This window comes from Hemitrygon akajei, chromosome 30, assembly GCF_048418815.1.
Source record: "Hemitrygon akajei chromosome 30, sHemAka1.3, whole genome shotgun sequence".
Classification (NCBI taxonomy): domain Eukaryota; kingdom Metazoa; phylum Chordata; class Chondrichthyes; order Myliobatiformes; family Dasyatidae; genus Hemitrygon; species Hemitrygon akajei.
The window spans coordinates 30,455,587-30,480,544 of record NC_133153.1 but is presented as its reverse complement, the minus strand read 5'-3'; positions in this window follow the sequence as shown (position 1 = coordinate 30,480,544).

Here is a 24,958-nt window from a genome sequence, read left to right as displayed (position 1 = left end):
TGAAGCTAAGAGCTGGAAAGGTGATTGGCGAAAGTGATACAGAGCTGGAGAAGGGAAAGGATCATGGGACGGGAGGCGTCAGGAGAAAGAAAGGAGGTGGGGGGGGGAGCACCAGAGGGAGATGGAGAACAGGCAAACAACTAAATATGTCAGGGATGGGGTAAGAAGGGGAGGAGGGGCATTAACGGAAGTTAGAGAAGTCAATGTTCATGCCATCAGGTTGGAGGCTACCCAGCCGGTATATAAGGTGTTGTTCCTCCAACCTGAGTTTGGATTCATTTTGACAATAGAGGAAGCCATGGATAGACATATCAGAATGGGAATGGGATGTGGAATTAAAATGTGTGGCCACTGGGAGATCCTGCTTTTTCTGGCGGACCGAGCGTAGGCGTTCCACGAAACGGTCTCCCAGTCTGCGTCGGGTCTCGCCAATATATATAAAAGGCCACACCGGGAGCACCGGACGCAGTATACCACACCAGCCAACTTACAGGTGAAGTGTCACCTCACCTGGAAGGACTATCTGGGGCCCTGAATGGTGGTGAGGGAGGAAGTGTAAGGATAGGTGTAGCACTTGTTCCGTTTGCAAGGACAAGTGCCAGGAGGGAGATCGGTGGGAAGGGAAGGGGGGGGGACAAGTGGACAAGGGAGTCGCGTAGCGAGCGATCCCTGCGAAAAGCAGAAGGGGGGGGGGAGGGAAAAATGTGTTTGGTAGTGGGATCCCGTTGGAGGTGGCGGAAGTTACGGAGAATTATATGTTGTATATTGGCGAGACCCGACGCAGACTGGGAGACCGTTTCGTGGAACACCTACGCTCGGTCCGCCAGAAAAAGCAGGATCTCCCAGTGGCCACACATTTTAATTCCATGTCCCATTCCCATTCTGATATGTCTATCCATGGCCTCCTCTATTGTCAAAATGAATCCAAACTCAGGTTGGAGGAACAACACCTTATATACCGGCTGGGTAGCCTCCAACCTGATGGCATGAACATTGACTTCTCTAACTTCTGTTAATGCCTCTCCTCCCCTTCTTACCCCATCCCTGACATATTTAGTTGTTTACCTGTTCTCCATCTCCCTCTGGTGCTCCCCCCCCCCCACTTTCTTTCTCCCTAGGCCTCCCATCCCATGATCCTTTCCCTTCTCCAGCGCTGTATCACTTTCGCCAATCACCCTTCCAGCTCTTAGCTTCATCCCATCCCCTCCGGTCTTCTCCAATCATTTCACATTTCCCCCTCCCCCCTCTACTTTCAAACCTCTTACTATCTTTCCTTTCGGTTAGTCCTGACGAAGGGTCTCGGCCTGAAACATCGACAGCGCTTCTCCCTATAGATGCTGCCGAGCCTGCTGTGTTCCACCAGTATTTTGTGTGTGTTGCTGTTTGAATTTCCAGCATCTGCAGATTTCCTGGTGTTTGCTCTATAGATTGTGGAATCAGTTCAGAGCTCTGGTGAGTGAAAGAGCAGATTATTATTTAAATGGTAAAAAAATTGCAACATGCTGCTGTGCAGAGGGACTTGGAAGTGCTTGTGCATGAATCTCAAAAGGTTGGCTTGCAGGTGCAGCAGGCTATCAAAAAGGCAAATGGACTGTTGGCCTTAATTGCTAGAAGGATTGATTTTAAGAACATGGAGATTAAGCTGCAACTGTACAGTGTACAGGCAGGCTGCACCTGGAGTATTGCATGCAGTTCTGCTCTCCTTCCTTGAAGACATATATACTGGTTTTGGAGGCAGTGCAGAGAAGTTTCACCAGGTTGATTTGAGAGATGAGGGGGTTAGACTATCAGGAGAGATTGAGTCGCCTGGGACTGTACTTGCTAGAATTCAGAAGAATGAGAGGAGATCTGATAGAAGCACATAAAATTATGAAAAGTATAGATAAAATAGAGGCAGTCTCACCACTGGTAGGTGAGACTAGAACCAAGAAATATAGCCTCAAGATTCGGGGGAGTAGATTTAGGATGGAGATGAGGAGGAACTGCTTTTCCCAGAGAGTGATGAATCCGTGGAATTCTCTGCCCAATAAAGCAGTGGAGGTTACCTCTGTAAATATATTTAAGACAAGTTTGGATAGATTTTTGCAGTGTAGGGGAATTAAGGGTAATGGGGAAAAGGCAGGTAGGTGGAGATGAGTCCATGGCCAGATCAGCCATCTTACTGAATGGCGGAGCAGGGTCAACAGGCCAGATGGCCTACTCCTGCTCCTATTTTTTATGCTCATTTGAATTAGGCCATTTGGCCCATCATGTCTGTTCCACCATTTTATCATGGTTGAGCTATTTTTCCTCTCAGCTCCAATCTCCTGCCTATCCCCCTTATCCCTTCATGCCTTGACCAATCAAGAATCTATCAACCTCTGCCTTAAATATACATAAAGACTTTACCTCCACAGCTGTCTGTGGCAATGAATCCCACAGATTCACCACACTCTGGCTAAAGAAATTCATGGAAGCAATTTGGAATACATGTAGCTCTCTCTTATCGAAATGCTAAGTGTGTATCTTCAGGCTTCAGTACCTCCTCCCCAATGATGGTACTGAAAAGAGGCTGTGCCCTGGTTGTTTGCATCACAATTTTGATTATTTAATTATTTTGTATTCCTGCCCAATGCAGCAAGGCTTTTCATAAATATTATTTATTTAAATGCAGGCAAATGACCTGGAGTGCCTTGAGGAACTTTGCCAAGTGAGGTGTGAGAGAACCAAATATGATATTGGACAAAATGTTAAGTTTTATGGGTCATGGTGGACAACAAGGCAGAAGAAGGAGTTTCGTGCTCAAAATTCCAGGCCCAAGGGATTAAGTAGCTGAAGTCACCATTGTCAATGGTGGAGTGAAGGAGAAATGCACAAAATTGATGCTGATGTTACAAGAGTGGCAAGATCTGGACTGTTGTGGGCCTGAGGAGTTTACATGGGTGATGAAAGGTAAGATCATGGAAGGATTTGAAAGCAAAGATGAGAATGATAAAGTTGATCAACAGAGAGACAAATGGTCACTGAATGCAGAAGAGGTAACTTGATAAATTGACTGTTTTGCAATAACTCAAAGCAAACAAGGCAGTCAGTTCAGAGACAGAGGAAAAAAAACTTATCAGAGGCTAAATGGGCGGTGGAGTATAACGATTTAATTGAAAAATAGCCAAGGTTGAATTTGATGACATCAGTAAAGGAGTTAAAGTTGCCGCAGAGGAAGGGGATGGTTAAACGGCCATGTCATTGCAATGTGGACAGGGTAAATGATGGAAGGCAACAGTCCAGTTAGGTTGCACAAACCCAGGTTGTTTTCTCTGGAGCATCAGAGTTCCCCATTCTCAACTTGTTAGGATGAAATGAACGATTATTACAGGATATTACAAAGACGGGAGAGGCTCTGGAGGATTGGAGGGTTGTGGATGTTGTTCCTTTATTCAGGAAAGGGAGAAGAGATAGCCCAGGAAATTATACACCAGTGAGTCTTACCTCAGTGGTTGGTAAGTTGATGGAGAAGTTCCTGACAGGCAGGATTTATAAACATTTGGAGAGGTATAATATGATTAGGAATAGTCAGCATGGCTTTGTTAAGCCATGCCTTTCGAGCCTGATTGAATTTTTTGAGGATGTGACTAAACACATTGATGAAGGAAGAGCAGTAGATGCAGTGTATATGGATTTCAGCAAGGCATTTGCAAGGCTTATTGATAAAGTAAGGAGGCATGGGATCCAAGGGGACATTGCTTTGTGGATCCGGAACTGGCTTGCCCACAGAAGGCAAAGAGTGGTTGTAGACGGGTCATATTCTGCATGGTGGTCAGTCACCAGTGGAGTGCCTCAGCAATCCGTTCTGGCACCCTTACTCTTCATGATTTTTATAAATGACCTGGATGAGGAAGTGGAGGGATGGGTTAGTCAGTTTGCTGATGACACAAAGGTTGGAGGTGTTGTGGATAGTGTGGAGGGCTGTCAGAAGTTACAGAGGGACATTGATAGGATGCAAAACTGGGCTGAGAAGTGGCAGATGGAGTTCAAACCAGATAAGTGTGAAGTGGTTCATTTTTGTAGGTCAAATATGATGGCAGAATAAAGTATTAATGGTAAGACTCTTGGCAGTGTGGAGGATCAGGGGGATCTTGGGGTCCAAGTCCAGAGGATGCTCAAAGCAGCTGCACAGGTTGACTCTGTGGTTAAGAAGGCATATGGTGCATTGGCCTTCATCAATCGTGGAATTGAATTTAGGAGCCGAGAGGTAATGTTGCAGCTATATAGGACCCTGGTCAGACCCCACTTGGAGTTCTGTGCTCAGTTCTGGTCGCCTCACTATAGGAAGGATGTGGAAGCCATAGAAAGGGTGCAGAGGACATTAACAAGGGCATTGCCTGGATTGGGGAGCATGCCTTATGAGAATAGGTTGAGTGAACTTGGCCTTTTCTCCTTGGAGTGAAGGAGAATGAGAGGTGACCTGATAGGGGTGTACAAGATGATTGTGTGGATAGTCAGAGGCTTTTTCCCAGGGCTGAAATGGTTGTAACAAGAGGACACAGGTTTAAGGTGCTGGGGGTAGGTACAGAGGAGATGACAGGGGTAAGTTTTTCACTCAGAGAGTGGTGAGTGCGTGGAATGGGCTACTGGCAAAAGTGGTGGAGGTGGATATGATAGGGTCTTTTAAGAGGCTTTGAGATAGGTACATGGAGCTTAGTAAAATAGAGGGCTATAGGTAAGCCTAGTAATTTCTAAGGTGGGACATGTTCGGCACAACTTTGTGGGCCGAAGGGCCTGTTTTGTGCTGTAGGTTTTCTATGTTTCTATTTAATAATTTGTGAAGCCGATCATTTAGGGTTTTTTTCTGACAAGGTGTTGTCTGCGGGTTACACAGTGAATGGCAAATGTGTTAGGTACAAGTTTTAACAAGAAAGTAATAACCTCATAGTGGTGTCCTGTAATTGATGGTGCCCCGACTGTTGTACAAGAATGAACCATGCTCTCATACATATATATATATATATATTTATATTTATTTAGTTATTTTTTCATATACCCTATAGACCACAGTCTAGTAGAATTGTGGAAAGAATGAACCGAACTTTAAAAAAACATGATGACCAAAATGGTACAACAACATCGAACAACATGGCAAGCAGTTCTGCCTTATGTGTTGATGATAATAAGGAATACAGTGGCATCTTCAACAAGTTACACCCCTTATAAACTCAGGACTGGAAGAACTATGAGAGGGTTAGAGGAGTTGTTAGGGTTAGATTTGTCAGAACCTGAAGTAGGTGGGATTGTGTCAGAAAAGTGGGTACAACAGTTGGTAGAGACAGTGAAAGAGGCCAATTATGTGGCAGCTCATCAAACAGGAAAGAAGAAGCAGCAGAGTAAAGCCTACTTTGACTCAAAAGTCAGTCCCATAGAATTAAGGCTAGGACAAAGAGTGATGATTAGGATACACCAACCCACTTCATTTTCAAATCCAAGGTTTGCAGGGCCATATGAAATCATAGACAAGGCAAGTCCATCAGTATACAGGGTGCTAACTTCTCCAGATAAAAGTGGATGGTACCACATCAACCAGTTGAAATTGGTGGGTGAGAAACAGGAAAATTATCATCATTGACATGTAACAATTGATGTACATGATAGTCCCAATTTTGGAGACTTGACAATCGATGTACACAATAGTTCTGATTTGGAAGATCTGAATTTGGAACAGTTATTCCAAGAAGATGGCAACAGATCTGACCAAGGAGGAGTTTTTCCATTTTCTCAGTTTGAAAAACAGGGGAGATGTGTAAATAAAATAAGGAGGAGAAATACATTGGTTTCTGCCTCCCCTGTCTTGAAACGAAATTGGGTGAGAAAAGATGGATGACTTGAGTCCAAAGATGATTGGGAGCCTAGATTGCATGGGTTGGAAAACCAGATAGAAAACATGGATTTAAAGTAATTCAAGATTGGAACTGGAAATAAGAGCAGATATTACCCTTTGTGTATTTACAGATTTAAAGCAACATGAAGAAAATAATGCATTTTATGGTGATGGAATTGACCATGACTGGGGTCATGATTGGTCGTGCTTCCGAAACATTACTGCCGATGAACTTGTCAACAACAACATCATTATATGAAGACTATTCGGTGATCAAAAGAAACTTTTCTCAACGGATACGGGCATGTGGAAGAAATGGAAGACTTGAATTTGTATTATGCTGGGGTAGATGGTTTGATGTGTGTGGATAAAACATTAAATATTCCAGCGGGTAAAAAGGTACAATTCTTATGTAATAAAACTTTAGAAGTGACATTGTTTAGTAACCCAGAGGGGATAATTATTAGTCAATCTTTAGGTCCAATTATTGAGCAACCTTCAGGTGATGATGGCCACAGTAAGATTACAGTTCTGTGGGATCACACTCATGTGAATATCGAGTGGGGTAGTGATCTGCACAAGAGATTCATCGATTGGGGTGGCCACATCAAGCGTTTCTCAAAATAGTTTCTATTGTTATAAACTGTACACAGGAGGGTGTAGTACACAGGGAGAGTAGACTGGAAAGGACACTAAGGGACACGGGTAAGAGTTTCTGTCAGGGCCCAGGTCCTTTCAGAGTTTTCAAAACTAATAGGAAATTGACCACTTCACAACCCCAATAAACTGAAACTACACCAGAGCCTAAATGTAGTGAGACTCAATGTAATACAAATAGGGTAGGGCTAGTGTTAGAGCAGAGGTGTCGAACTCAATTGCACATGGGGCCAAAACTCAAAGCACACTTTAGGTCGGGGGCCGAACAGGATAAACATTTATTGAACACACTAAAACTAAACATTTTTTAACATAAATATGAATAAAAACAGACAGGAATATTATTCCAGAAAAAAAACTAAAACTTTAAATAACTTAAATATTTTGCTCTCCATAAAAATATCTCCTGTCAGTATTATACAAGTTAGAAATATGAGCATGCTGCAAAAAAACCCTGAAAATATAAATAAAATTTGTGCTTTTCAGCAAAAGTTAAAACAACAACAAATCAAAACACTCAGTTTTCTTTGCTCTTATGCCGTTTTGTCAGAGCTGGATGCTTGGCATCTTTTCTTGGCAATAAGTTCGTTTAGGTTTGGTGTAAGGTTCTGTGTTGTGGAGATTCTCAGGATGGACTGCAGGTGTTCATCAGTGAGACGACTCCTGTGTGATGTTTTGTTAATCTTCATCACTGAGAAAAGCTTCTCACACGGATATATGCTACCAAACACGCACAAGGTTCGAGCCGCATGTGGACGGAGCTGAGGCATTGCTTCAGGAATGGAGCGAATAAACTGTACGGGCCCTGCAGTGTCGTACTTTGCCTTTAGTGTCCCATTACACTGCAGCTCTATCAGCTCCATCTGAATCTGTACAGGCACAGTTTCCACGTCGACGGCAAATGGGTTGCGAAGCAGCTCGAAATTAATTTTTTGTGCTTCAAAGTCACCAAAGCGCCGTGCGAACTCAATGCGAAGTGCGCTCAGTTTATCAGCAAAGTGCGCATTTGGGAACGTCATTGCGCCGACCTGGTTCAACATTACTTGGCAACAGGGAAAATGAGGCAAGTTGCACTGGTGCATTTGTGTCTCCCATAAGAGCAGCTTCACTTGAAATGCCTTCACTGCATCATACATGTCAGTGGTCATGCGGTCACGTCCCTGGAGCTGAAGGTTTAAGACGCTGAGATGTGTTGTTATGTCAGCCAGAAACGCCAACTCACATTTCCAGTTTTCATCTCGCAAAACTGTGGAGTCTTTTCCTTTACTGTCCATGAACTGACAGATTTCCTTGTTGAGCTTAAAAACTCTATTGAGAACTTTCCCCCGACTCAGCCAACGCACCTCTGTATGATAAGGAATGTCGGCAAACTCTGAATCTATTTCCCGCATAAAAGACTGAAATTGCCGGTGATTTAAACCTTTAGCTCGGATAAAGTTTACGGCTTGTGTTACAGTGCTCATTACATGTTCCATTAGGGCTTTACCACACAGCGTTTCTTGGTGTATGATGCAGTGATATGTTGTTAACTCACCAGTACAGTTCTCCTCCTGCATCTTTTCCCGCATCCTTCCCACTAGTCCACTTTTTTCACCGCACATCGCCGGTGCTCCATCTGTTGTAAGTCCAATAAGTTTGTCCCAGGGCAATTTCATGTCGGTTACACTTTGACATACATTTTCAAAAATGTCTTTTCCTGTCGTTGTCCCGTGCATCGATTTAATGTTCAATATTTCCTCTGTAACGCACAAATTGGAGTCCACTCCTCGGATGAAGATAGCCAGCTGTGCAGTGTCCGTCATATCAGCACTTTCATCCACAGCAAGCGAGTATGCAATAAAGTCTTTGCTTCTTTCAATCAACTGCGTTCTTAAATCAGTGGCTATCTCACAAACACGATCAGCAACCGTATTTCTACTCAGGCTTACATTAGCCAACATCTGCTTTTTGTCTGGACACACGACGTCACACACCTTCATCATGCAGCTCTTCAGAAACTCTCCCTCGGTAAATGGCCGGGCTGATTTGGCTATCTCCTCTGCCACAATAAAACTTGCTTTCACAGCAGCTTCACTTTGTGATTTTGCTCTGGTAAAAAACGTCTGCTGAGATGTCAGATTCTTCTTTAACTCTTCTACTTTCTGTAGCTTCTGCTCTGCGTTCAGGTTTTTCAGCTTATCCTGATGTTTTGTCTCGTAGTGCCGTCTGAGATTAAATTCCTTAATTACAGCCACATTAGCCTCCACAAATAAGACACACAGGTTTACCGGCAATGTCAGTAAACATATACTCAGCAACCCATCGGTTTTGAAAGACTCTTTTTTCAGGATCAACTTTTCTCTTTGCCATTTTAGCTTTGACTTCAGAATAGCGTTGTTAACAGCAACAGATGCTTGACGCGGAAATGTTCCCGGGTAGCCTATCGGCAGCTGTTGCGCTGCATTATGGGATCTGTAGTTTGTGTGTTATCAGCGCTTCATATCGCCGGGCCATTAATAATTAAAATAATAGATCTATCTAAAATGATTTCGCAGGCCGGATATGGCCCGCGGGCCTTGTGTTTGATACATATGTGTTAGAGGATACAGGGGAATTTGTCACTCTGGTACCAGGGTACCAGCATGTGCAGGTAATTTTTAATTTAACTGAAATAATGGTGCCGGAATGGTGCTCATCTACAACAAAACAATTATTTACTCACCTTCTTGGGAGACAACTAAGCAGGAGTGAATTTGGGTCAGTCAAAACTAGAAAGAGAGGACTATTGGAGTTACTGGGAGCAGGTTATGCATCAGGGATAGCGCCAGTCAATACCTTAGATATAGCAGAATTGGAAAATCAGATACAGTCTCTTCAGCAAAAAATGCAGGATATTACTGGGGAGAATTATCAGGATCAGATGCAAACTGGTCAAATTGGTCGGAGTGCATCACAGGTAACACTGGATTCACTTAAAATTTTGAAAACACTTCAGGATACAACAAATTTGATAGTTGACTGTATAGATTTCCTATCTAAAGGAGCAGAGATCTGTGCTACATAAACTAGTTGGTTGCTCACCATGGTTGGTACACATTTATTACAACTTGATGCACATCATGTACCAGATTGGATATCAGATGAGCAGTTACAAGAACGGGTTGGAGAAGAGGTTCCCTTATGTCACATTAGAAGTCTTACTATAGGGTACTATCTTAGTCTTACTATCAATAGGGTACTGGGTACTTGTGATGATGATAAAGGGAGGTTTTATGTGGGTGCAGTATTCCACATACCTCATCATGGAAATAATTTAACTTACTCCTTGAAAAGGGTTCACAATGTAGGTAAATATCATGAGAATACTTGGATATCCTTAAGCAACCCACCAAAACATGCTATTGTTACGAATGGTATCAGAAAAGGAATAGATTTATCGAAATGCCTTCGAGGGGGAAATCACTGGGCTTGTCCAGATGAGATGACTAGACAGAAACTTGTGGATTGTGGATTTAATACTTACAAAAAGTCTTCATTGTCTATTTTGCCTGTGGGTAATGATTCTTTTCTGCAGTTTGCACTGGTGGGACAAACACATTATATAGCATCATCAGCTATGAGTTATACCAAGGGATGGAAAGAGTGTCCTTTGGAAAGTCACAATTTTGCAATTGAGGATGTGACTTTAAATTTGACTATTGGAGGACAAACTTTGCCTAAACCAGCAGTGGAGAAGGTGGTGGAGGAAAGTCTTTCAATCCAACGAACTGATACGGATTGATATTTGTAGGACTATGTTGTAACTGAGTTGCCACTGATTCCTCATTTGACTGCAGTCTGGACACGAGTAGTGGAGGAGGCAAAGGAAATAATTCAATAGACAATAGACAATAGACAGTAGGTGCAGGAGTAGGCCATTCGGCCTTTCTAGCCAGCACCACCATTCACTGTGATCATGGCTGATCATACACAATCAGTACCCCATTCCTGCCCTCTCCCCATATCCCTTGGCCCCGCTATCTATAAGAGCTCTATCTAACTCTCTCTTGAATGCATCCAGAGATTTGGCCTCCATTGCCTTCTGGGGCAGAGCATTCCACATATCCTCCACTCTCTGGGTGAAAAAGTTTTTCGGCATCTCTGTTCTAAATGGCCTACCCCTTATTCTTAAACTGTGGCCTCTAGTTCTGGACTCACCCATCAGCGGGAACATGCTTCCTGCCTCCAACATGTCCAATCCCTTAATAATCTTATATGTTTCAATCAGATCCCCTCTCATCCTTCTAAATTCCAGTGTAGCCAAGCCCAGTCGCTCCAATCTTTCAATATATGACAGTCCCGCCATTCCAGGAATTAACCTTGTGAACCTATGCTGCACTCCCTCAATAGCAAGAATGTCCTTCCTCAAATTTGGAGACCAAAACTGCACACAATACTCTAGGTACTCTGTACAGCTGCAGAAGGACCTCTTTACTCCTATACTCAATTCCTCTTGTTATAAAAGCCAGTGTATTGCCTTTAAGGCATTTGTTTATTATATTTTCGCTTTAGTAATTTGTTTGTTATCATTTTCTAGTTAAAGTTAAGGTTGTTTAAAGTAAATTCGTTGTCTGTGATATATCGTGGCATGCGATGATGTCACACCCGGTTTCGCCGCGTTTTGTGGGAAAATACCGGTTTGGAGAAACGGGAAGGAGGGGGCTTAAGTGTGTGCAGGATCAGCGCGAGAAAAGTTTTCTTTCTACGCGCTAGAAACATCAGAGAAGCAACGCCGTAAGTTCATAAGATAATCGATATGTTGAATTAAAAATGTTAATGCTGATTCTGTTAAAAGTAATGACGGTTGATAAAGTTTATGTTTTTTGTTATTTAAAGAGTTGCGGATAGTTTGTGTTGAAGTGGATTTAAAGCCAGTCGATGGTGTAGGTAGATTCTGACTGTATGTTGCACTTTAATGTAATATAGTTGTTGTAGTTTTACTTTTGCAAGTACTTATGATGTAAATGTGATGTCAAGAAGGAAACAAATACTGTATATATTTTGTATTGTTTATCAACAGTTTTCACCATACGTTAATGTGGAAGAGTGAACAGTAAATGGTTAATCTTACTGGCACCGCCTCATTGACTGGTTTATGCTTGGTGTTTAGTTCAGAGTTCTTTTACACCTGTGCAAGAACACTACACCCAGCATGTCATTAGCTTTCTTCACTGCCTGCTGTACCTGCATGCTTGCTTTCATTGGCTGATGTACAAGAACACCTAGATCTCATTGTACTTCCCCTTTTCCTAACTTGACTCCATTTAGATAGTAATCTACCTTTCTGTTCTTGCCACCAAAGTGGATAACCTCACATTTATCCACATTAAACTGCATCTGCCATACATTTGCCCACTCACCCAACCTGTCCAAGTCACCCTGCATTCTCATAACATCCTCCTGACATTTCACACTTCCACCCAGCTTTGTGTCATCAGCAAATTTGCTAATGTTACTTTTAATCCCTTCATCTAAATCATTAATGTATATTGTAAACAGCTGCGGTCCCAGCACCGAACCTTGTGGTACCCCATTGGTCACAGCCTGTTATTCTGAAAGGGACCCATTAATCACAACTCTGTTTCCTGTCAGCCAGCCAATTTTCAATCCATGTCAGTACTCTGCCCCCAATACCATGTGCCCTAATTTTACCCACTAATCTCCTATGTGGGACTTTATCAAAAGCTTTCTGGAAGTCCAGGTACACTACATCCACTGGCTCTCCCTTGTCCATTTTCATAGTTACATCCTCAAAAAACTCCAGAAGATTAGTCAAGCATGATTTTCCCTTCATAAATCCATGCTGACTCGGACTGATCCTTCTACTGCTATCCAAATGTGTTGTAATTTCCTCTTTTATAATTGACTCCAGCATCTTTCCCACCATTGACGTCAGGCTAACCAGTCTATAATTCCCTGTTTTCTCTCTCCCTCCTTTCTTGAAAAGTGGGACAACATTAGCCACCCTCCAATCAGCAGGAACTGTTTCTGAATCTATAGAACATTGGAAAATGATTACCAATGCATCCACGATTTCTAGAGCCACCTCTTTAAGTACCCTGGGATGCAGACCATCAGGTCCCGGGGACTTATTAGCCTTCAGACTCAACACCATTTCTTGCCTAATATAAATTTCCTTCAGTTCATCCTTTACCCTAGTTCCTTTGGCCACTATTACATCTGGGAGATTGTTTGTGTCTTCCCTAGTGAAGACAGATCCAAAGTACCTGTTCAACTCATCTGCCATTTCCTTGTTCCCCATAATAAATTCACCCGTTTCTGTCTTCAATGGCCCAATTTTGGTCTTAACTACTTTTTTTGCTATTCACATACCTAAAGAAGCTTTTACTATCCTCCTTTATATTCTTGGCTAGTTTACCTTCGTACCTCATTTTTTATTGGCGTATTGCCTTTTTTGTTATCTTCTGTTGCTCTTTAAAAGCTTCCCAGTCCTCCGGTTTCCCACTAATCTTTGCTATGTTATACTTCTCTTTTATTTTTATACAGCCCTTTACTTTCCTGGACTTTTCATCCGTGGACTGAACATTCAAGAGTTATTAAGACACATGCTGAGAAGGCAAGTGAAATGTTGAGCGACTTAGACTTTTGGGATAAATTTTGGAATTGGGGATCAAATGTTCAAATACATCCATGGGTGAGGATAATCTCACATGCTGCAGTAATATTAATTTTTTGTACACTGATGATTGTATTATTTAATGTGTATCAACTCAGAAGATGGAAGGCTGAAATTAAGCAAAAGGTAGAGGGGAATGATTTTGCACTACTGAAAAAATGATGGCCAGTATAAAAATTGTATGAATTTAGTAAGTAAAAGTTATAATGTATGTGCAGCATACCTGCTGGGGATCCATGGCAATCCAATGGATGGTCAATAGAATAGAGGAGGATGGTGATCCTAAGATAAATCTTTGGATCAAGGGGAGGGATATGTTGGCCAGAAAGAATGACAATCTTCAAATCAGTGAATTCAAATGAATCAACGACAGTGGAAGTGGTCTTTGTTCTTGCCGTGTGCTTGGGGAATGGAGGCTTCCATTTTGTGAAGACACTCTATTCTTCATTTTGTGAGCTTGACATGCTGGGCTTGATTAGTGTTTTAAAGAAGAAACAAAGACTCTTCAGGTAATCTGCTGGACTGGAGGTCATTTCCAAATAAGGAGTTATTTGTGACGTGTTCTTTGGTTAGCTATAACATGCAGGATTGTGAATGCCTGAGGTGATTCGAGCTCATTGCTGACTGAGAACAAAGAGCCATGAGTCAGCAACTGTCGCTTGATGGGAAGAGGACAATAGATGGATGCTGATTTGGACCAGAGCCAATGACTAGGTGTTAAAGGCCAGACACATGACCTGCGGGCCAATGACACGGGAATGCGACATTTGAATTGATGAGAAATGGATATAAAAGTGGTTGCTTTGTGGGTGCTGGTGGCGGTAACTTCGAAGAATAACCATAGCAGATACAAGCAAGAAGAACCCTGCGTGAAGCACATGGAGAGTGAATCGGGACCACGAGGAACAAGGAACGTCTGGCCAGCGTAAATTCCTCTGCCCGGGTAATACCTTTGCTATTCTTTGACTATCCAGGAGAGTCAGGGATACTTAGCAGGTGTGCACACAAGGTATTTAGTGTATGAATTCATGTACTTGTTAGTTTGAACAATAAAGGTAATTGTCAGTAAATACAGATCTCTCTGTGCCTCACTCAGAATCGCTGGAAGAAGTAGAAGCCGTATCTCCCTCTTTTTTTTTCCAACAGTCCTTTGCTTCCTGCACCAATCATCTCCAAGCTACTGACATCACTCCCTTTCTCCAAGCTCTCCCACCTCTCTACCTTCATCCTCACCTGGACTCAACTGTCACCCGCCAGCTTGTGTTCCTCACTCACCCCACTCTTTGCCTCAAGAAGGCAACATCTGGGACATGCGATTTTCTGACAACTACCATTTGGCAGGAGGTTCAGAAGCCTGAAGACCCACATCATCAGGTTCAAGAACCACTACTACCCTTCAGCCTGTACGATCATAATCACAAGTTAATGACAACAACATGACTACTTTGCACTTTAATGACCTTTGTTATTTTTTTATTCTAATTGTGGCCTTCCTTGTAAAAAATTATGTCATCTATATTGATAATGAATACTTTTCATGTAAATGTTGCATCTTTGATGTTTTATGCCCGTGATGCTGCTGCAAGAAAGTTTCTCATTGCAACCCTATGTACATGTACTTGTTGATATGAAGATCAACTGGACTTTGACATTTTGTTTCCAAAACCTTAATAGACTTGCCAAATAAAAAGGAATCAGTGTTGTAATGTTTTCTATTAACACAAGACTAAAGGATAGTTCAAAGACCTTTTAAAGATTAGATCAGCTTTATTTGATATGTATATCAAATCTTTGAAGGACACAGTGACTGACAAACAAGCAATGTGCAAAGCAAGACAGGTTGTGCAAAAAGACAGTACTGAGAACATAAGTTGTAAAGTTTCCTTGAAAGTGAGTCAAAAGTTGTGCAAACAGTTCAGAGTTGTGGTGACTGAAGTTCAGGAACATGATAATAGCTGTACTTAGACCTGATGATATGGAACCCAAGGTTCCTGTACTTCCTGCCCAATGGTAGAAGTGAGAATAAGAATCAGAATCAGGTTTATTATCATTGAAACATGTCATGAAGTTTGTTGTTTTGTGGCAGCAGTACATCACAATACATAAAATATCACTAAGTTACATCAAGAAATATGAAAAATAAGATCACAAGATATTGGAGCTGAATTAGGCCATTTGGCCCATCATATCTGTTCCACCATTTTATCATGGTTGAGCTATTTTTCCTCTCAGCTCCAATCTCCTGCCTATCCCCCCATCCCTTCAGGCCTTGACCAATCAAGAATCTATCAACCTTTGCCTTAAATATACATAAAGACAGCTGTCTGTAGCAATGAATTCCACAGATTCACCACACTCTGGCTAAAGAGTGTGTGTCCCTTTGTCCCCATTCGCCCACACCTCAGTGAGTTCTGCTTACGCCATGACGCTGAACTCTTCTTCCACCGTCTCCGTCTCCAAGCTTACTTCTTTGACAAGGACTCTCCTACCCCCACCGATGACCCCTTCTCCCGTCTTCAACCCTCCTCCTCTTCATGGACACCCCGCTCTGGTCTTCTGCCTGCTCTGGATCTCTTCATTGCTAATTGCCGATGGGACATCAACCGTCTCGACTTCACTACACCCTCTTCCAATTCCAACCTAACTCCTTCCGAACGCTCTGCTCTCCGCTCCCTCCGCACCAATCCCAACCTCACTATAAAACCTGCTGATAAGGGGGGCAGCTGTTGTTGTCTGGCTTACTGACCTCTACCTGGCCAAGGCACAGCAACAACTCTCTGATACCTCCTCTTATTTACCCCTTGATCATGACCCCACTAATGAGCACCAGGCCATTGTCTCCTATACCATCACCAACCTTATCAGCTCTGGGGATCTCCCATCCTCTGCCATCAACCTCATAGTTCCCACACCCCGCACTTCCCGTTTCTACCTCCTACCCAAGATCCACAAACCTGCCTGTCCAGGTAGACCTATTGTCTCAGCTTGCTCCTGCCCCACTGAACTCATTTCTGCATACCTTGACACTGTCTTATCCCCCCTTGTTCAATCTCTTCTCACCTATGTTCGTGACACTTCTCATGCTTTGAATTTTTTCAATGATTTAAGTTCTCTGGCCCCCACCGTCTTATTTTCACCATGGACGTCCAGTCCCTATATACCTCCATCCCCCACCGAGATGGTCTTGAAGCTCTTCACTTTTTTTTTGATTCCAGACCTAACCAATTCCCCTCTACCACCACTCTCCTCCATCTAGCGGAATTAGTACTTACTCTCAATAATTTCTCCTTTGGCTCCTCCCACTTCCTCCAAACCAAGGGTGTAGCCATGGGCACCCATATGGGTCCCAATTATGTCTGCCTTTTTGTTGGCTTTGTGGAACAGTCCATGTTCTAAGTCTATACCGGTATCCATCCCCCTCTTTTCCTTTGCTACATCGACGACTGCATTGGCGCTGCCTCTTGCACGCATGCTGAGCTCGTCGACTTCATTAACTTTGCCTCCAACTTTCACCCTGCCCTCAAATTTACCTGGTCCATTTCCGACACCTCCCTCCCCTTTCTTGATCTTTCTGTCTCCATCTCTGGAGATGGCTTATCTACGGATATTTACTATAAGCCTACAGACTCTCACAGCTACCTGGACTATTCCTTTCCCACCCTGTCTCTTGCAAAAAGGCTATCCCCTTCTCACAATTCCTCCGTCTCCGCCACATCTGCTCTCAGGATGAGGCTCTTCATTCCAGGACGATGGAGGTGTCTTCCTTTTTTAAACAAAGGGGCTTCCCTTCGTCCACCATCAACTCTGTTCTCAAACGAATCTCTCCCATTTCCTGCACTTCTGCCCTCACCCCTTCCACCCGCCAGCCCACTCGGGATAGGGTTCCCCTTGTCCTTACCTACCACCCCACCAGCCTCCAGGTCCAACGTATAATTCTCCGTAACTTCGGCCATCTCCAACGGGATCCCACTGCCAAACACATTTTTCCCTCCCCCCCTCTTTTTGCTTTTTGCAGGGATCGCTCCCTACACGACTCCCTTGTCCACTCATCCCACCGATCTCCCTCCTGGCACTTATCCTTGTAAACGGAACAAATGCTACACCTGCCCTTACACTTCCTCCCTCACCACCATTCAGGGCCCCAGACGGTCCTTCCAGGTGAGGCGACACTTCACCTGTGAGTCGGCTGGTGTGGTATACTGCGTCTGGTGCACCCGGTGTGGCCTTTTATATATTGGTGAGACCCGACGCAGACTGGGAGACCGTTTCGCTGAACACCTACGCTCGGTCCACCAGAAAAAGTAGGATCTCCCAGTGGCCACACATTTTAATTCCACGTCCCATTCCCATTCTGATATGTCTATCCATGGCCTCCTCTATTGTCAAAATGAATCCAAACTCAGGTTGGAGGAACAACACCTTATATACCGGCTGGGTAGCCTCCAACCTGATGGCATGAACATTGACTTCTCTAACTTCTGTTAATGCCCCTCCTCCCCTTCTTACCCCATCCCTGACATATTTAGTTGTTTGCCTGTTCTCCATCTCCCTCTGGTGCTCCCCTCCCCCCTTTCTTTCTCCTGAGGCATCCCGTCCCATGATCCTTTCCCCTCTCCAGCGCTGTATCACTTTCGCCAATCACCTTTCCAGCTCTTAGCTTCATCCCACCCCCTCCGGTCTTCTCTTATCATTTCGCTTTCCCCCCTCCCCCCACTACTTTCAAATCTCTTACTATCTTTCTTTTCGGTTAGTCCTGATGAAGGGTCTCGGCCCGAAATGTCAACAGCGCTTCTCCCTATAGATGCTGCCTGGCCTGCTGTGTTCTACCAGCATTTTGTGTGAGTTGTTGTTTCAATTTCCAGCATCTGCAGATTTCATCGTGTTTACAGAATAACCAGATAGTTTTCACTTTGCAGATATTGTATATACATATATCATCTGCAGATATAAATATATATACATACATCATCTGCAGATATATGGGCAGCAATATCCATAGGATTCACAAGGAATGAGCCACACAGTCCCTCAAGCCTGTTGTTTCATTCAGTTACCATCAATGTATTGAATGTAATAACCTTTACATACTTGCTCAAAATTCTATCAATCCTCATCAATCAAGTAACGTTCTAAGCAGCTTTTGTGGAAAGAGTTCCAAATACCCTGAGTTTGTGACATGCAAAATGCTAACGAACCACCCATCTCCCAACATTTGTATTAATGTTGTATCCCTACTCCGTGGTGATGTCAAGATTCAATTGAATTCAGGCCTAGACAATGAAATTGTCCTCATATTTTATCCTATCACCCCTTAAAGGTTGTTGTATTCACTCCAAACTGTAATGGCCTAAAAATGTGATCTGTCTGGAGCTTTTGTCTGTGTGACACTTAATCGATTTTTTTAATCACTGCATTGTTTTGTGCTTGAGTACAATACACCTATAATTGGCATTTATATGCACTTAGTAGCCACTTGATTAATGACTTCCTACACCTAATAAAGTGGCCACTGAGTGCATGTTCGTTCTAATCTGCTGCTGTAGCCCATCCAGTTCAAGGCTCATTGTGTTGTGTATCTAGAGATGCTCTTCTGCACATCATCATCATCAACATTATCATCATCATTGCGATCACTCATAGTTGAGTATGATTCTTCTCATGCTGGTGGATCTGGTTACTTGTGGGTCTTCAGATGACTGAAGAGGCCAATCTGTGATCCACAAGTCCTATTGCAGTGTAAGCAGGTGTAGGTCATTGAGGTGGTGGTGGATGTAGCTGATCAGGCCTTTCCCAGTCTCTGAATGTTGAAGCCATTTAGTCTTAGTGGCTTGGTAGAGGCATTCTTTGAGCTGTGCAGTCCCCTTATAGACAGTCCTTCTCTACCTTTTCCTAGCCTGTGCTAATTTCTCCTATCCATTCAGCTTGATGTGGCACTCCCTCAGGTGGGTCTTGATATTGTCCTTGAACCACTTCATCCGCCTTCTAGGAGGGCGCTTTGCATCCTTGAGTTGGCCGAACAGTTGTTGCTTAGGGTGGCTGGAGTCAGGCATATTGATGATGTGGCTGACCTCTCGCAATTGGTTCTGAGTCATGATTGTGGCTATGGAGTTAATGTTAGCTTCCTCCAAGATGCTGGAGTTAGTATGCCTGCTCTTCCAGCTAAACCTCAGAGTTTTTTAGAGGCATCATTGTTGGTAAGTTTTTAGGGATTTTGTGTGCCTATGGTATGTTGTCCATGACTCTGCTCCATATAGCAAGGAGGGGAGGACTATAGTTTTGGAGAACAGAAGCTTAATACTGGTCTTGATATACCAATCTTCAAAAACCCTATTTCTCAGCTGGCAAAAGCTCCCTGGCATAGCTTATTCTGCAATTTAATTCAAAGTCAATGTTGGCTCTTGAAGAAAGAAGGCTGCCAAAGTATGGGAAATAATCAGAGGGCTGTTGCCAACTTAGATGGTTGGAGGTTTAGGAGCTTGATTTGGAGCAGGCTGGTGCAGGACTTGGATTTTCATGATGTTTAGATCAAGTCCCAGGAGATTGTATGCTCTGGTAAAAGCATCCATTATGTACTGCAGATCCTCCTCAGAGTGAGTTGCGTTGGCGCAGTCATCTGCAGATTGGATTTCCGTGATGGAAGTGGTTGACACCCTGTTCTTTGCTTGGAACCTGTTAAGGTTAAAGTTCACCCTCCCCCCCATTTGTCGATAGAATGTCTGTCTCCATATAGGAAGTCTTGTCATGTGAGGTGAAGAATGGTTGTAATGAAAATGGCAAACAATGTTAAGGCAATGATACACCCCCTGCTTAATCCCATTCTCAACCTTAAAAGGTGCCGTTTTAGAGCTACTGATGCTGATGCCTGTTTCACTCATATCATTGTGTAAGAGCTGCAGGATCTTGAGGTATTTCTCTGAGTACCCAGTTTTGGACGGAACCTGCCAAAGGGCAGGATGATTTACACTGGCAAATGCTTTGTAAGGTCTGTGAAGGCCAAATAAAGTGGGACACTTTGTTCCTGGGCTTTCTCCTGCAATTGAGGTGCTATAAAAATCATATCAGATGTTGCTCTGTCTGGAAGGAAGCCACACTGAGACCCAAGCAGGAGATCTTCAGTCAGAGGTGAAAGCCAGTCACTTAAAATTCAGGTACGTACCCCTCCTTTTGTGGAGAAAAAGGAGATCCCTCTATAATTTCTGTAGGCTGATTTGTCACCCTTTTTGAAGAGTGTGACAATCACGGTGTCTCTGAGTTCAGCTGGAATCTACTCCTGGTCCCAGATCTTGACAAGCATGTCATGAGTATGATTTAAAAGTTCTGTGCCAACTTTCTTGAGGATTCCTGTTAAAAGTCTCTACAAAACCAGAGGCCTTGTTGTTCCTCAATTTTTTGTAAGCCATCCCTCCTTGGTACTTGCAAAAAACATTGTTGCAGACAAGACCAGGAAAAAAAAACAGATTTGTTTGATGAAATTGACAATGAAATAGAAGAGCTAACCAACAGCAAAAGGAAAGTGTTCTGTGTCTGGCAGAAGGACATCAACTGCAAGGCAAAAAGACAAGCTCACTCCAAAGTCAAGCTATAGTCCAGGGTAGAGTAAAGGAAATAAAGAATCAGTGGTGGATGGAAAGGGCCCTAAAAATACAGCAGAATGCTGACCCTGGTGAAAACAGGGGTTTCTTTTTTGCCACTAGACAGTGTATTGTGGCCTAAACCCCCTTTGCTCCAAAGATGAGCAAAGGCTGCTAAAGGACAATGATGCCATCAATTCACGATGAAATAAACACTTTCAGGATCTACCTAATCATAACACAACTACTGACATTGAAGTTATCAACCAGTTCCCACGCTGACCCATGAAGGAAGACTTGAGTAAGCCTCATAGAATTTTCTGCACAGCACTGTAATGCATGGTTATTTGAGTTTTTGTCTCCCTCCTGTCAGCTAGAACCAGTCTGGCCATTCACCACTAACCTCACTCATTAACAAGACATGCTATTTTCATTTTCCACACCATTTTCTAGAGATTTGTGACTGAACATTCCAGGAGGTCAGCCGTTTGTGAGAAATTCAAACCACCCCAAATGGCACCACCAATCATTCCAAGGTTGAATTATTTTGATCATGTTTCTTCGCCATTCTGATGTTTGAGCTGAACAACTGAACCTTTTGACCATGTCAGCATGCTTTTATGCATTGAGTTGCTGCCACATTTATAGGTAACTGGAGATTTCCATATACGAGCAGGTGTACAGGTGTACCATCTAAAGTTGCCACTGAGTGTAGGGTTTTTAATACAGAAAAAGAAATTGAACTCTGCTCTGGGGAGCTGTATGAAATTAAACTTAATTGTGCAGTATTGAGGTTCTGCTCAGAATGAAGGAGTCATGGGTCAGGTTCAGGCAATTGGGATCAAATGAATCCTGGAAGGAGTGTGGGGTTTGCAGGAGTTTACTCAAGATGGGAGTGAGGAAGGCAAAAATAGGGAGCATGAGATAGATGCAGCAGAGAAGATGAAGGAAAATCCAAGAGTTTTATAATGGTATTAAGTGTTTAAAATGGTAACTAAAAAGAAATTAGGGCTCCTTAAAGACCAAAGTGGATATCTTTGTAGCAAATCACTGAAGATGTGTGAGGCTCTCAATGAGTATTTCTCTTCAGTTTTTAACCTTATGAAGGGAAAAAAATTGTCTTTATTTAATGGGCAGGTCTTGGGGATCATCTAAATAACAACAGTTCTTATCCTATTTAAAGCTCTAGTTAAGAACCTGTTTTATAGTATATCGACTGCTATGCTTTTACGCTTTCAGCAGCTTTTCTGCAAGCTTGTGTTATGTTAACCTTCATAGACCAGAGGTTTGGATGTGGCGGAGATAGGGAGCCATTTGCTCAGCCTATGAATGTTGTGTCAGCTAGTTGGACTAGTTTTGGTAACGTGCTGTAACATTCATTCCAGTTGGATGTCATGGAACAATCGGGAGTGCTCGGCAGTATCCGGTTTCTGGAAAGCAATGGGTCTTTCTTGGCAGGAGGTGCGGAGCGGAGCACAAGGGAAGAGGGTATGAGGGAGAGATGCCCGCTGGGTTCCAGGTCCTGGATGAAGGAATCCCCTCAGTGACGGATATCCCCCGTGCTTACATGCGCCCCTCCAAAGACGCAGCAAATCGCTTTTTACCCTCTGAAATGATTCGGCATGGACTACGGCAGTTGAAGGAGGTGTGTCGCTAACAACTTTCCCATAACAATTAGTGATCGGCATTGCCTACGTGGCACGAATGCACGCCCAATGATTCAGGTAGCCCTAACCGATATAAATCACGACTAGGCAGTTTAGATATCTTTACACTCGGTTTCCGGTGATCCTGTAAAATCCGGTCCGTGTGAAAATTCTTGAATTTCGCTGCGTATTGCTTGATCTCTATCTCCAGGACGAGATTTCCTCGGACGCTCAATATCGGCTTCAAAGTAAGTGAAAAGTTACATTTAGTTGACAAAAAGTACAGAAACTTTAAAGTACAGGTAATCTTACAGACGCAATCATAACATGTTCTGAAGCTGTGTGCCTAGTTCTCGCAATGTGAACATATGTAGAAGCAGCATCGGGGGAAAGGCTGGTTCACCGATGAATATTTGACTCCCTCCTATCCTCTCCTTCACTTAATACTGCGGGGCGGGGGGGGGGGGAGGTGGATTAAGTTGTTGTAAATGTTAAAAACTGAAAATAATGTTTGAGATAAATGTTAATTTTCCCGGTGAGCGGCGATGTTCCGTTTACAGAATCCAGCGTTGTAAAAAATGCGGACAGGGACAGAATTTAGTTTCCTTCTCCGGGTTTCAGAGAGTGTTGGGAGAGTTAAAACACCAGTAAATTAAAAACTCACAATTACCTCAAGTCAAGTCACTTTTACTGTCATTTCGACCATAACTGCTGGTACAGTACATAGTAAATATGAGACAACGTTTTTCAGGACCATGGATTACGTGACACATTATAGAAACTAGACTGAACTGCAACGTTTGTACGTAAAAAAAACAGAAAAAATGCACTCAACTACACTAGACTAAATTACCTACCCAGGACTGGTGTAAAGATGTTTTTACTGGTTAGAAATGTGACGAAGAAACTGTACCAATGTGGGGGCAAGGGTGCTGGGGTAGGACCCAAACACGTTTTGTAGGGTTAACTAAAAAGAGTTTATTACTAGTTACAAGGAGAGCCGTGACGCAAGGATAGAACAGAGAGAAATCAAGGAGAGAAAAGTGGAAACGGGAATAGGTGTAATGGACAAGGACTCAGGCCCTGGACTAGGCTTGGATTCGGGGTGTGGACTTGGACCCGGAGCTCGGGGATCAGAGCCAGGACGTGGTACTTGAACCCCGGAGCTTGGACTTGGTACTCGAACACAGGACATAGAATACTGAACCGGGACTCTTTTATTCACGGGAAAGACTAAGACACGGGACAGACTAAGACACGGGACATAAAACTCTGAGCCGGGAATCCTCCTTAGTCACAGGACGGAGTCGGGTCTCTTCTTGACACAGGGTCAGGACCCTTCTAAGGTACAGGGCCGGGACTCCTTTTAAACACTGGACATGGATACAGAGACCACACAACGATAGACGGTACTATAACTGGGCACAAGTTTGCTCCAAGCAGCGGTGAGCTCTTGACTCACCCTGGCGGGTTAACCTTGCCGGACCCGCTCTGGCGAGGGAAGGCGGCTTGCTGGCACGTGCTTCGGGAGGAGACTTGGCTTGCTCCGGCTTGAGAACTTTCTCCCACACTAGCTTCGGTGACTTCGTTAACGCCCTCACGCCGAACGGCTGAAGCCGGAGACTTATACACTGCCGGTTCGGTCGAGAGTAAATTGCCTTTCATCAACAAGCCCGAGGGACACGGGAAAACAGGGAATTAAAGGGAAACAATGAGTTAACGGTTCGGATCGTAAAGCAAACAAGGTAAATCTAAGGGGGGCGGGTCGGGGGCGGGAGAGGGAGCGGGAGAGGGAGAGGGAGAGGGAGAGGGAGAGGGAGAAAAAGACCCAATCCGGATATGACAGAAACAGGCCCTTGGACCTGTCAGATGACAAAAAGCAGGAAGCTTGGATGAACATAAATCAAAAGATTTGGCCAGGGTCAATGTCTCCAAATGTACAGCAAAAGTACAGTTTACCAGATCACGTGTAATTAACTGTGCAATCTAAGAGTTAACATACACTCAGTGGCAACTTTATTAAGTACCGTTGTGGTGTGAGGTTATCTGAGTTACTGACGGCTTTTGGTCAGGTTGCTTGACCCACAGAGTCCACACTGGCTCCCAAAAGAAAAACACATTGGTCCCATTTGCTCCTTTCCTTATCTCCCCGATGTTCTGTCATACATTTTGTCTTCCAACCCATCCATCCCACTTGTCCATCGCCAGGGTAATTTACATTGGACAATCAAAGTACCACTGATCTCTGAGGAAACTGGAACCGCAAATGTAATGGGGGGGGGGGGGGTGATGTTTCCTGTGTAGTATAAACATTCTCCCTTTGACCACAGTGTGGTCCTCTGGGTGTGTCAATTGCTTCCCAACTCCCAACAAAGTGCAGGTACAGTTAGCACAACACTATTGCAGCCCAGGGCATTGGAGTTAGGAGTTCAATCTCAGTGTCCTCTCTAAGGAATTTGTACCTATCCAACCCCCAGCCCCACCCCCATAGAATGGTTGCGATTCCTCCATATCCTCCGGTTCCCCACAACATTCCAAAGACATGCTGTTTAATAGATTAATTGGTTAATGTAAATTGTCC